We start from the raw sequence: 15038 nt of genomic DNA, 5'->3' as shown, positions 1-15038 counted from the left end.
GAGACCCTGTAGCTAAATAATTAATTAATTAATTAATTATTTTTAAAAATTTAAGAATCAAGAAGCGATATGCTTCACATAAGAAACACATTTAATTAAGAAATTCATAGACTGAAAGTCAAAGGACTTAAAAGTATTCCATGTTATAAGAATCCAGAAAAAAGTAAGAGTAGCTATTCTGTCAGTAAACAGAGTGAATTTCACATCAAGAATAATTGAGACAAAGAAGGTTACTATACCCTCACGAAGGAAACAATCCAAGAAGAGATAAAACAATTCTGGGTTAGAAAGGCAAGGCAAGGGGCATTATAATCCCTCACTTGAAACCATACTACAAAAACAAAATGATGCTGGTTTAAAAAAAAAAAAGACCTGAGGATCAATGGAATAGATTAGAAGATTCAGAAGCAACTCCAAACATACTCAGCCAATTTATCTTTGTCAAAGGGACCAAACATGTTTACTAGAAGAAAGCCTTTTTAATACATAGTGCTGGAGGGCCTAGGGAGATAGCTTAGCGGCATAAACATCTGCCTGACAAGCACAAGATCCCAAGTTTGATCCCTATTTCTGCATGCTGGCCTGGTCCCAGAACCAGGCATAGTGGCACACACCTCTAATTCCAGAACTAGAGAGGCTTAGACAGGAGGATCACTGCAAGTCTGAACTGTACAGCAAGACCCTATATAATAAATACATACATACATACATACATACATACATACATACATACTAGTGCTAGAAAAACTAAAACTAGACCTTATCTATCACCATGCACTAAACTAAAATCAAGATCAATCAAAGATCTAAATATTAAACTAGAAATAACAAATCTGCTGGAATAGAGAATAGTTAGAACTCTTGAAGTCAAAGGTGTAGCCAACAACTATGAACAAAATCCCAATCACACAGAGAATATTACAAAAAAATCAGTAACTGGGATCTCATCTTATTAAAAGAGCTTTGCAAAAGAAATCATCAACAGGATGAAGAGAGGGGGGCGGGGCAATAACTCAGTAGAATAAATGCTTGCATGGCAAGTGCAGGGTCCTGAGTTCAATCCCTGGTACTGAAAAAGATAAAAAATAAAAAAAGCTTTGGAGCCAGGGAGACAGCTCAGTAGAATAAGTGCTTGCCTGGCAAGCACAGGGTCCTGAATTCAATAACTGGTACCACAAAAAAAAAAAAAAACCAGGGTGAAGAGACAACCCACAGAGAAGGAAAAATTTTGTGAATTGTTTTCCAGTAAAGGACTAATAGCTAGTATATATAGTGAACTGAAAAACATCAACCTCCCCCCAAAAATTTTAAATCACAATCACAAAACGGGGATCTGAGATACACATAGACTTCTCAGAAGTAGAAATGGCAAAAAAAATACATGAAAAAAATTCAACATCCCTGGTCATTTGAGAGCTGCAAATTAAAACAACACTGTGATTCATCTCCAGAAAAAAATGACTATGATCAAGAAATAAGACAATAACAAATGTTTGTGGGGGAAAAGTTATATGAATTAAAAGTAAAATTATGAAATAGGTATAATGTAAACACAAATGTGAAGAAAATCTGGAGTGACTATATTAACATAAGCCAAATAAGCTTTAGACAAGAAATGTTACCAGATATTTGAGGAAAAACTGTCATGAAATAAGTAATTAATTAATCAAGTACATACAACAGTTTTCAATGTTTTGTCTCTAATAATAATTTCAAACTGAATGCAACAAAAACTGACAGAGGCAATGGAAAAATAGACATATACATAATTATAACAAAGATTTCAATACTGCTTGCTTAGTAGTTAATAAAACTACTATATATGGATATGCAAGATTAGTACACCAAAACCAACCAACTTGACCTAAGTTACCCTTACAGAAATTCCATCCACCAATAGGAGTTGGAATAATTACCAAAGTAGCCCATATGCTGACCTATACAGCAAGCCATAAAAACTTTCAAAAACTGAATCTATACATAATATGTTGTTTGACCACAATGGAATTAAGAGTTTAAAAAAGTTCTCTCTAAAATCTTAAGTTGATACTAAAATTTATAAGCAAGGGACCTAGAATACTAAAACAACATTGGCTAACTATTTGGAAACTTAAAAACACAATTTTAAATAACCTCTGTGTCAAAGAAGAAATCACAAGAGAAGTTAGACAATATCTGAACAAAATGCAAATGAAAAGAAAACATTGGAAAATTGCTGGGATGTAGTAAAAAAAAGTTCTTAGAGAGAAAATTATAGAAAATTATATATATACTTTAAATACTTAAAGTAGAAAAGAAAAAGTAAAATAGTAATCTAAGCTTTCTACCTAGTGAAACAAGAAAAATAAGTTAAATTCAAACTAAATGAAAGGATAGGACTAATACAGTTAACAGAAGAAATGAATGAAACAGAAGTAGGGACAACCAGTAAGAAAAAAAGCCAAAGAAACCAAAAATTAATTCTTTGAAAATATAATGATAACCAATAGCTAGCTGGTCAAGAAAAAAAGAAGACATAAGAGTATCAGAAATGAAAAAAAATTACATCATCATTAAAAAGATAATACATGGATAGTATAAAAAACTTTATGATAATAAAGTTGATAGCTTACATAAAATGGATAAATCTCTTGAAACACACAAATTACAAAACTATCATTAGAAGACAGAATATTATATTTGCTCTGTATTTATTAATTCATATTTCACAAATAAAAACCTTCCAAGATCAGATGGCTTCATTGACACACTATTACACACTTAAAGGAAAACTACAGAATCTGTCATTACCACAGAATTACAAGTCCCTACCACAATATTAGCCAATTAAATCTAGCAATATTTTAAAAGTTAACACACAATGACCAAGTGAGATTTATCTCAGGAATGAAAGATTGGTCTTTGTGACAGTTAAGCTTAATTTCAACTTGATTGGCTTGGGAGCTACACAGCTGATTAGTATAAAGAATAATTCTGGGTGTCTTGTGGTGGGTCATAGAAGCATGACCTTGGGTACGACATGTAGTCCTTGGCCCTTTCCTCTCTGACACCGTGACCCTGCTCTGTTTCCAGCTGCCACAAATTAAGCAGCTTTGTTCTTCCACAGCCTTCCACCAGGATGTTTCTACTTTGAAGCCAACAAGCCATGGACTGAATCTCCTGAAAACCTGAGCCAAATTAAACCTAGTCCCTAAGTGTTTATATTGGGGTTTGTGTGTTAGCTATGGGAAGGCAGACTCACACGGTTTGACATTTAGAAATCAGTATGTCACTGAAGAGAATAAAAGAGAACTATATGATCATCTCAATCGATCCACAAAGGTGTTACAAAATTTCAGTACTAAGTTGCAGTTTTTAAAAGTTCTCAGTACACTATAAATTCAAGAAACAATATATTAGACATCTATGCAAAATCTACAGATAACATCATAATTAATGGTGAAAGAGTAAATGCTTTTGCTCTAAGATTAGGAATAAAGCAAGGATGTGTGCTCTGCCACATTTGTTCAGCTTTACACTAGAAGTTTTAGCCAGTGCAATAAAACAAGAAAATGAAGCAAACAGCATTCATACTAAAAAAAAAAAAAAAAAAAAAAGAGGGAGTAAAACTGAACATATTTGCAGCCTACATGATTTGGCATGCATAAAATTATATATACAAAAGGGTTCTGAAACTTATGGTATGAATTTAGCAATGCCATAGGATCAATGCCTGGTTCAACAGTTAAAAATTCAACTGTATTCTTATAAAATAGCAATGCATAACAAATGAGACTTCTTTAAAAGTACATTCATAATTCCATCATGAAATATTTAGCAATACACTTAAGAATATACGTGTTAAAAAACAAACAAACAAAAAGAATACACGTGTTAAGAGCTCCACAATGAAAACATAAAACACATTTGAGATACTAAGTTTCAAAATAGGACTCTGTGCTTGCCTGCTTGCCAGGCAGGTGCCTGTGCTGCTCGGCTATCGTCCTAGCCCAAGTCATACCATTTTTTTTTTTTTTTTTCAGAACCAGGGATTGAATTCAGGTTCTTACACTTGCCAGGCAAGCACTTATTCCACTGGACCATCTTCCTGGCCCCCATAAAACACATTTGAGAAAACATTTTAAAATACTTAGATAAATGGAGATACCATTTCATTTGGCTGGGGATATAGCTCAGCAGCATAAGCACCTGCCTGGCAAGCGCAAGGTCCTGAGTTCAATCCTGGTACTGAAAAAAAAAAAGCAAACCATTTCATTTTCATGGATTGGAAGCCTATTATTTTTTAACTTTATTTTTTTATTAATACATACTTGTCATACACATTGATCACATTCATCAGAGAATTTTTTACCTGTAAATAATATATCTTAATGCCCCCCTCCTCAACTCTTCTCATCTCCAAAAACTTTGTTTCCATTTTTCCCCTTCCATCATCATTTTAAAAAAAATGTTTCCATTCCCTTTCCCCTTCTCATTTGAACATGTTTGGAAGTCTATTTTGTAAAGAGATCATTCCTTTCATGCTGATCTATACATTGAATATAATCCATTAAAATATCATATTTTTCTTTCATAAATTAAAAAGTTGATTCTAAACTTTATAAGCAAGGGACCCAGAATACTATGAAACATTGGTAAAAAAATAAAAAGTTGGAGAAATTACCCTGCCTTATTGTACAACTTTAAAGTTATAACAATCAAGACAATATGGCATTGGCATGGAATGGATATAGTGATCAAGGAAACAAAAACAGAGTTTATACTAAGCTTACACATATAACCAAATTTCAATGTAATTCCTTTAGAATTTTGTTTCAAGAGAAAGTCTCACAAAGTTACCTATGCTGGCCTGGAGTTTTTGATCCCCCCTGCCTCAGCTTCCTGAGTAGATGTAATTATGGGCCAGTCATATTAGCAAATGACTAATATTAGATGTGATTATGGGCCAGTCATATTAGCAACTGACTAATATTAGATGTGATTATGGGCCAGTCACATTAGCAATTGACTCATTTATTTACTGAATTGCTAATATATATATCTAGTCATATTAGCAATTCAGTAAATAAATAAATATTTAAGACTTAAAACTCAAAGAGCAGTTTCTTAGCTACAAGGAGGTCAATTTGTATAAAAATAGTTAAAAGTAGTTTTGTTATAAACTCTTAGGTACTCTAAACTACTATAAATCCTATAGATTTGTTCAATGTTAAAAAATTGATTGCACCACTCTTTTTTTTTTTTTTAATGTTTCTAGGGATTGAACACAGAGCCTGGCATACGTTAGCTATGCAAATACTTCATCACTCAGCTAAATTTCTGACCCACATTACTTTAATCTTTTAAAAATCTAATCTTTTTTTAAAAAAATCTGGTCAATATGACTTTGTTATTCTGTATTGCTGTATCCCCTTTTACACTTAGTCTGTGAGAGCAAGGGAGTTTGATTTGTTGACATCAGGATTATTCACAGCACAGCTCAGTGCCTGGCATGAATGAATAAGGGGACAAAAAGTCCAACTATCTGGGACAGAAATGCATATCCTTCAGTTATTCCCAAGAATTACTTTTACTTCCCATGGACAGAAGATAACCTAGACACATATTACTGGGAGTCTGAACATAGACACTGCCTAGAATACATGTGACATATGTTTTTAGGGGTTTGTTTTAAGTCATTCTTACAAGATTCAATCAAGGAACATGTTGAAGCCAAGTTTCAGAATATTTATTTCTTTGTATGTATTCTGGGCCCAGTATCTCTATTTGGTTTTTGAGGAGAGGGGCTCTAATTTTTCCCTTCTTTTTGCTCATTTAAGTTGCCCCAAACCTACTGGCATCAAAATGTGTGCTGTGTGGGAGAAATCTCTTATGCCATATTGAAGGTCACGGACATCCATCCTAAGAGTTGTCAGCATCAGACAGCTTTGTGCCACAGGGAAAAAGAAATGGACCTCATTAAAGAACCCTAACAAAACCACTATAATTATATGAGGTGTTCAGCAGTTAAAGCAGCTGCTTTTATATGTATATTAGTCAGTTCTTCAAATGCACCTACAGAAAAATATATGAAATAACAGAGCGTAGTTCTTACTTAGGAAAGTATAATTTTAAAATGACTGTTTTTGCTGATGATTTACATTGTCTGTAAAAATGAAAAGTGTAAATGTAAAGTCGTTATTCAAATATATATTAAAATTGTCTTTAATCATTCTTCTTTTATTAAATATTATAAGAGTACCCAGTGCTATTACAAGTCCTATTAATCAGTCATGTAAATGAATCTTTGTGAACTGTCATAAATATGTTAGTTGTTTTTTATTTACAATGTCACTAGGCATGAAAAGCTCATTTTTAAGTGCTAGCTCTAAGAAAAAATTTTAAAAAGAATAGTCCTTCAGAATGGATAAACAACTTGGAAACTTATTAAGATCCTGAATTGAATAAGGAGATACATAAGAAAAAATTAAAGGAACACATATAGCAAGGCAAAGTACTATCAAGTAACTAAAAGTCTAGGGTTGGCCAAATAGCTCAGCAGATTAAAGCACCTAGAAGTAGGCACAGGGGCCTGGGGTTCGATCCCTGGGCCTGCAGTGCTGGCCCTACACCCCGGGGCAGGCTGATGCAGCAATTGAGACTGGGCGTGGTAGTGCGAGCCTGTAATTCCAGCTCTTGGGAGGCTATAAGCAGCCGGATCACTACAAGTCTGATCTAGTAGTGAGACGCTAAACACCCTGTAGACCCTTACCTAAAATACAAAAAGAAAAAAAAAAAAAAGGCACATGTTTTCACAGAGAGCAAATTGGTCAAGCAATGGCCATGACTCATCCACTGACAAAGGATCTACAATAGGTATAGGGTTTCAGGGTAAATCCTGAGGGGATTTGACTGACCTTGGCAGATACAAAAGTTACATTTCTTGTTATATAGGTCTTGCTTTATCTTGGTCTTAACCATCCAGCAGAAAAGTATAAACACGAAGTATAAAAAGTAAAGCCATATTAATATGCTGAGCTTGGGGGCCTGCCCCTTAGCTCAGTTCTTTAAGTGGCTGCTTCAACAAAGCAGTCAGGCTCAGGTTGCTGTGGTTCAATCCCCACAACTCAAGCCAGCCAAACCTGCCCTGAAGGCTTTGGGAGACAAAAAAAAAAAAAAAAGCTGAGCTGTAAAAGTCTCAAGTCAACTTCTGACATTGCCTGTCCTACGGATATACTATTATGGACTACTGGACTAGATTGGATTATTTTGCTGAATTCATGCACCTACAATATTTAAATGGCAATGGAATAACCATCTCTGACAAAACTAAACAATAAAAGGGAATATAAATGAAGGACCATTTTGTATCTGTATATACAAAACAGGATAGATACACAGCTTTTTCTTAATTCAATGAGAAGAAAGATTTGTACTAATAGTGTTTGGACAGGATATCATATCTGCATCTTGTACTATGAATAACCACTATAAAGACAACAATATGCAATGTGTTAATTTTTGAAACTATGCTAGTAATCGGTTATGAAGCTGTCTCATTGCTATTTGTTTCTCAATAAAATTAATAAAATCTTTTTAAAAATTTTGCAATGATTGTACTGTAAAGTAAAATTATAGTAATACAATCATTGTAAACTATACTGTAATTACTTTGCAAAATAAGAGTGTATCTAGTAATTTTCTTACAAAGAATAAAATCATTTTATATTCTAATAAATAAATAAATAAAAATCCTTGAGCTTCTATGTAAATAAAAGAAAAAAAGAGAGAATTAGGGCCAGGAAATACAAATATTCTCAAACAAGAACAACAATCCTAGCCTGAGGATCCAAGAGCCATGGGAAAGGGAACACATTAGGAGTCAAGGCACCAGATACAAACTTGTAAGAACCTACATGGCCAAGTGGCTTCTTGTCCTTCCTGTTGCTTTGGACTTCATTCCCATTCCTCTTCTCAGTTTCCAGACCTACAAGTGCCAGGAACTCCTTCTTCTATGATGCTTTAACCCTGTTCTCACTCCTCCAAACCTGTTCCTAGTCCAAAGCCGATCCAGAGCAGGGACTTCTAGACAGGCGTATATAGGAAAAGTTTTGGGATAAATTTGAGGAAAAAATAGAAGAAAAAAAATTTTATTTTTCTGTCTCATTCCATTTCTGCAGCCCTTTTAATCAAAATGAGTCTATAAAAAAACTTCTAATTTCTTCCTTATAATTTCTCTCCTGCTTCTACTATCATGCCTTGTCCTATTCATTTCTTCTTATCCATTCATTGAAACATTCCTATTTTATGATAGCACTTGCTGTACAATGGAGGAGAGAACAGTGAGCAGAAAAAAATATATAATCCCTGTCCTTAAGCAACTCTCAGACCTGAGAAGGAAAACACTTAAGTATGTCATCACCAAAAACCATATGTAAAACTACGCAAGCACTACAAGGAGAAATAAGTAGAAGTAGCTCTAAAAGCCTGTAAGAGTTGGCCTAGTTAGGAAAGACACTGAAGGCTTCTTTGAGGGATAGCTAAGCTCAGCTCTAAGAGGAGGACCTACAGACAAAGGAAATAGCATGTCCAAAGGCCCTAAAGCAGGTGAGAGCATGGAAAATATGGGAATAGGAATCTGAGTAAAGATGGAACATGGTACAAACAGGCAGATGAGTAGATGGCCTACAAAGGTAATGATTTGTCCTTATGCTAAAAACAGCAGAAATAAACTGAATGTGAAGAGATTCATATGTGTCTGTGTGAAAACAGATTTGAAGAGGCCAAGATAGAAACTGAGAGACAGTGGAGTTGGAAATGAAATGGACTGGAAAGCTATTTAAGGAGTAAAGTGCCTAAGACTTGGCTGTGAGTTCAATATATAAAAATATATCTGAGAAGGAGAGGTCAAGAATGATTCCTAGGTTTCTGCTTTGCAGAATGGACATAGAGAACTCAAAAATCAGGCTCACAAGCAAAAGAAAGTTATGTTTCAATCATGTAAAGCTTGGGGGCTGGGGAGATAGCTCAGTAGAGTAAGCACATGCCTGGCAAGCACAAGGGCCTGAGTTCAATCCCCAGTCCCACAAAAATAAATAAATAAATAAATAAATAAATAAATAAATAAATAAATACAAACAAACTTGGGATGCCTTTGAAACATTTCACAGAAAATATCAAGTAGACAATTTGAAACAAGCCTACAACTCGGGATAGATGAATTTGGGAGCCTTCGATATATTTGTTAAGTGATCATGGATGAGATTGGGCCAGGGTTTTTTTCTGTAAAGAATCTCAGATTTAAATGGAAAAGGTAGTGAATTATAGGAGGAAAACTTTTCTACCTGTGATTTTATATTCTACTGTGGTTCAGGGAATGAAAACAAATACTGTTTGAAGGGAATAAATGTAGAGTACAGGTAGGAAAGCAATGAATTTGTTCCTGAAGGTCTGTCACAGGTGACTATTCTTGCTTCCTAGTGGGAGCTACTGTGTTCTGGAAAATGCTGCTAAATCATGGGGAGCTTTTATTTTCTGTCACTGCATTGATGCTTCTTCAGGCTTCTTCTTTTTTATTTTATTTATTTATTTTTGCTCGGAATGCCTTCAGGGCAGGTTTGCTGGCTTGAGTTCTGGGGATCGAACCACAGCAACCTGAGCCTGACTGCTTGGTTGAAGCAGCCACTTAAAGAACGGAACTAAGGGGCAGGCCCCCTTTCTTTTTTAAATATGTTGTTTTCATGACTGAGTCAAGCTCTAGTCCACTAGACATGGCACTTTTTATGAGATGTGTTCTCAGTTCTCAAAAGCAACTTTCAGAAAATATTCTTCACAACATTGGGAATGTCTATGGTCAGAAGTTTGTTACTTTTGGAATCAGACATTCACAAAGGATCCATGAAACCTGCGGGAATGTGGAATCACAAACTGTGAAGGGAGTGGTCCTCAGGGTAAGATGCTGCAATGCACCGAGATTGAGAAAGTCTGTCACTAATGGTAAAGTTAGCAGTGCCTTTTCAGTGGCACCAGGCTGCAGTAGTGGCCTAGACCTTTTTAACTCCAAAAGGGGCCAACACTGGCAGCACCCACTTCAGAAAGACAGAAACCCATCATTTCCTTCTGACCTAACAAATAACAATCTGCCTTTGATGCTTTTTTAAAGATGTATTTGGTACAGGGTCTCATTAAGCATCTTGGACTCATAGTGATCCCCCTGTCTCAGCCTCCCCAGCACTGGGATTATAGGCATGTGCCACCACACCAGGTCTTGGTGGCCAGCTCAGCACACCTAGCGGACAGGGACAGGGCAGTATGTGGTGTGTGGGATCAAACCCTGGTCCGTGAGCTTGCTTAAGCAGGCACTTGGTCCACTGATCAATCTTATCAGCCCTGCCTTTGATGATTCTTTTTTTTTTTTTTTCATTTATGTATTTGGTACAGAGTCCCAATATGCAACTTGTACTCATAGTGATCCTCCTGTTTATAGCCTCCCAAGAGCTGGGATTATAGGCATGCATCACTATGCCTGGACTTGGTTGCCTGCTCAGCACCCGGGCAGGGTGGTGCGGCATGCAGGAGAGGGATCGAACCCTGGTCTCTGCTTACTGAAACAGAAGTTTAGTGCACTGCGCTATCTTGCTGGCTCTATGATGATTTTTTAAAAAATGTATTTAGTACAGGGTCTTACTACACAGATGAGACTTGTAGTGATTCTCCTGTTTTCATCCTCCCAGAGTTGGGATTACAGGCCCTATGATGATTCTTAAGCACGTAAAAGGTTGAGAAGCTCTGAACATGAAATGTGGTGACTTTAAGTAAGAGAAAGGTCAGGTTAAAAGCCAGAGGAAAAGAAATATTGAGATGGAAATGCAAAAACATTCCCAGGATCAAGAAAATAGATTAAACTCGAGAAAAGTAATATTATTCCTGATTGAAAAAAAATGGGAAAGAGGGATTGAGGGCACAAAATGGCAGCAGAAGATTTTATAGACGAATGACTCACTTCTCCAGAATAAAATTGGTGGCAAAGATCGAAGAGGAGACCAACAATACACAGTTTAGAACCTCCTTTGTGTGTGTGTGTGTGTGTGTGTGTGTGTGTTACTGGTGACTGAACTTGGGACCTTGCACTTGCCAAGCAGGCACTTATGCCCCTGAGCTATTTCCACGGCCCTAGAAACTCCTTTAACATGTAGGAGTCTTGTTTAAATGACATCTACTTTTCATTACATCCACATTTTTCTTGTAACTTTTTGAACAGATATACATCAATGTATAAAAATATTAAATATTCTGATTTACAGTAAGACTTGTATTTATGCAACTAGCTTGATGAGTACAAAGTGAGACATGAACTTCACTAAGGCCACCATCCTGTAAGGTGCTAATGCTATTAAGTGTCTGATTTCAAAAATAAAAACTTGACAAAATAATTTAATCTTTACCTATAGTTTTTATGTCTACAAAGTTTGCTAAATCAATAAAATGACCTGAAAAGTTCATCCTATCAGACTCATTAGTGATTTGCTCCACTTATTTTCTGATGCCATTTATCATGAAATATAGAATCTTCAAAATAAATGAGAGGAATAAAAAATTTGACAGGCTTCTTATATATAAAATATTTGATTTATAAGACACAAATGAATAAACTACTAAGGTCTGTCATGTTTTTGTAGTTGCTAATTTATTCAACCTCTGCTCAATATTGATTCTGACAAGCAGAATAGCCCAAAGATAAATTTATTCATTCCACAATTTAGTCAGGAGCAAGCCAAAAATTATAGATTTTCCCAGGAAGATGACAGGCAGTCAAAGGGATGACAAATGACTATCTTTAGATTTAGTAAGGACAGCTGGACCAGACGTTTCCGATAAAGATTGGAGCATGCTGGTCAGATACAGGTTCATCAGTGGTCATCATTAATCGTGGAAAGAGCACTGCTGTAGTACAGATGTCCGTACAGGAGCTCAGGCACCAGCCTTGCTGAAGAAACAGAATTGGCTTTTCAGTATTTTGTAGCAGTCCTCTAAGTGATAGCCTGACATGATCATTTATCAAACAGAGACTGTCCAGAAAAGTGTCTGCTCCCCTTAGTAACTTATTGAAGGGCAGGAAAGTGAAAGCATTTTATTAAAGACAGGAAGGCAATGAACAACCAGAGCGTATCCAAAGGGTAATCGTATTTCAGCACAGGATTAGTTTAGTCTTAAACAAACATACACTGGAGTGACTATGTTGTAGGTCATTTATCAAATGAAGAATAGTTAACAAAATTCTAAACATTCTTTTTATCTCTATCAATTTAAAGTTCTAGTATTGTTATTTAACTTTTGGATGATAGGGATTACTCAGTATTTACAAAAATAAAATGCAAAATTCCTTCCTTAGAGAGTTTAAGAGTAATAAAACTACAGTGTACCTCACATAAAATAATTGTGACTAGCTGTATTAAATGCTGTTAAACATTGTGGAGAGGGCAAACTCTAAGGCTGAGGGCTGAAGTTATAATCTGTGACTAGAGCTTTCATATAAAAATTAAACTACTACTTTGTCAGTAGAGCAAAAGTTTCTTCCTTAAACTTTTGCTATGTTGAACAAAATTAAAAGAAGTGTAATTAAGTAATGAGTAGGAGGGAAGGCAAAGTCAGAGAACTAACACATTTATGGTTTACCTGCTTTGTTCCTTGTATTTTATATGCCATGCCAATTAATCATAATGATTATTCTCATATTATAAATTAATATATGACGAAGGTTTGCCTAAGGTCACACATTAAAAAACACTGCAGTGAAATTTAGGATTGCCTTTTAAAAATCCTTACATTTTTATATTGATTACAGTATTTATTTGGATTCTTTAAAGTCAAGAATACACTAAATTCTGGGTATATATCCAAAGGAAATAAAATCACTAACTCAAACACAGATCTGCACTCCTGTGTTCATTGCAGCACTGACAGTAACATGACCAAGAATCTAAGTGTGTAAATTTTTTGGAGTAGTTCATTACAGATTAAATTTATCTAATTTTAAAATAAAAACCAGAATATTGAGGCATATATAAGAAATACTCAGTATATTTTATTTCCATTAAATGATAGTTAAGAAATACTTTAAAGAGGAAGGTGAGAAAACAAGAAAATGAATAAAGAAAGAGAACCTGGAGGAAAGACAGTAACTATCTGGAAAAAGAAAAATAAGTAAGGAAAAAGGGAAAGAAGGAAACAGCTGGTTCTCATGTGCTTCACATTCAGTTAAGCTGTTTACTATGAAGTAACTACATTCCTTAAAGTATCAATTAGGATAACAAAAAATGTACTACAGCATGGTGACAATTAAAAAAGAAATCTCTTAGCTCAAAAAAGACCCAAAGGGTATATGACAATGTATTCAAAAAGATCTTTGGGTAATAAGCATGCAAGTGATTTTTTCCGTTTCCCTTTTAATAGTTTTCTGCATTCTTTTTTTTTTTTAATGTATTAAGTAAGGGTCTACAGGGTCTCACTATACAGATTGGATTTGTAGCAGTCCTTCCTGTTTTTCAGCCCCCCAAGCACTGAGATTATAGGCACTCGCACCACCATACCCAGTCTCATTTGTAGTCTCAGTGCATCCCAGGGACCGGCTCAGCATGACAGGCCAGGGATTTGAAAGCAGGTACTTTAATCCACTGAGCTATCTGGCCAGCCCCTCACCCCTCCCTTTTTTTTTTTTAAGTTGTTTGCATTCTTTACCAATAAAAGGCAACAATATATATTCTGTGTAATGCCAACAGACTGTTTACTTACTACTGTTCACTTCAGTTGCCTTAAACCGTAAGCTTCTATAAATTCCACTAAATAGGGTACCTCCTGCAGCAAAAAATGTTTTCTGAGCTTCAGTTTGGGTCCATTTAAAGGAGGCATGACCAAGAACAGTCAGAACACAGTCAGGATCTCTTTTTTGCTTCTTTCTCAGTCTTTCTACACCAGTAGAAAGTAGGTACATATCATCTAAGAAACTGACACTGAACTAGAACTCTATGAAAAGCAGTAAGAAGTTAACTGACACACTAGAAACACTGATAATTATTAAGTACTTATATTTTGCTTTTTCTTCTCTAATTATAGGATTTAGAATTTTTACTGAACAAGTTGGCAAAGCTATGGAAAATGGATCTAAATGGAAATCCTGTTTGTCTCAAACCAAAATATAGGGACAGACTGATACTGGTGTCCAAATCACTGGGTATGTTTTATATTAATATAATTTTCTTAGAGAAGGCACCTACTTAAATGTTTGTCAGCAAGCTTTCAAATGTAAATATAACATCTTAATTTCTCAAAATGATAGACTTTTAGTTTTGGCGGTTTTTTGTTTGTTTGTTTGTTTTGTTTTGTGGAACCCGGGATTGAACTCAGGCCCTTGCGCTTGCCAGGGAAGCGCTTATTCCACTGAGCCATCTCTCCAGCCCCAAGTTTAGTATTTTAAATAAGAGATAAAGTTAAAATTGAAAAATACTTTTGAAAAAATGAAAAGTATCTTTCAGAAATAAAGCACCAGATACTCTTTAGAAAATAAAATGTGGCAATTACCAACAAAATAGCTAGTCATAAATGTGTATAACTCACTGACCTTCTGATAAACTTTCATTGTCACAAGCCCTCTGATGATCCCAAGGGACTCCTTAGCTCTTTGTCCTGGAGATAAAATTGATCAAGTTTTATTGCTTAATGCTTGTTAAAAGGTACCCTAAGAACACAAAATTACTTCTTATCTGAAAGGGAAACAGCCTGGAGAAGATCCTTTATGAAGTGTTTACAAGTAATAATATTCCTGAATATACATTATAATAGGAAAATGTACAAAAACCAAATTATATGGTGTAAAATAGAATGAGCAGTGCTGTCTCATAAAAGGAGCCTCATAACAGTTTCCTGTATCAGAGCCACTATGACATACTGTATTTGGATATAAAAATTAATGTATGCTGGTCAGAGTAGCGCATGCTTTTAATCCCAACTATATAGAAAGCAAGAGGATCACAAATTTGAGGCCATACTGAGCAATTTAGTGA

The sequence above is a fragment of the Octodon degus genome, unplaced genomic scaffold (assembly GCF_000260255.1).
Source record: "Octodon degus isolate 3935 unplaced genomic scaffold, OctDeg1.0 scaffold00091, whole genome shotgun sequence".
NCBI classification, from domain to species: domain Eukaryota; kingdom Metazoa; phylum Chordata; class Mammalia; order Rodentia; family Octodontidae; genus Octodon; species Octodon degus.
This window is presented reverse-complemented; position numbering follows the sequence as displayed.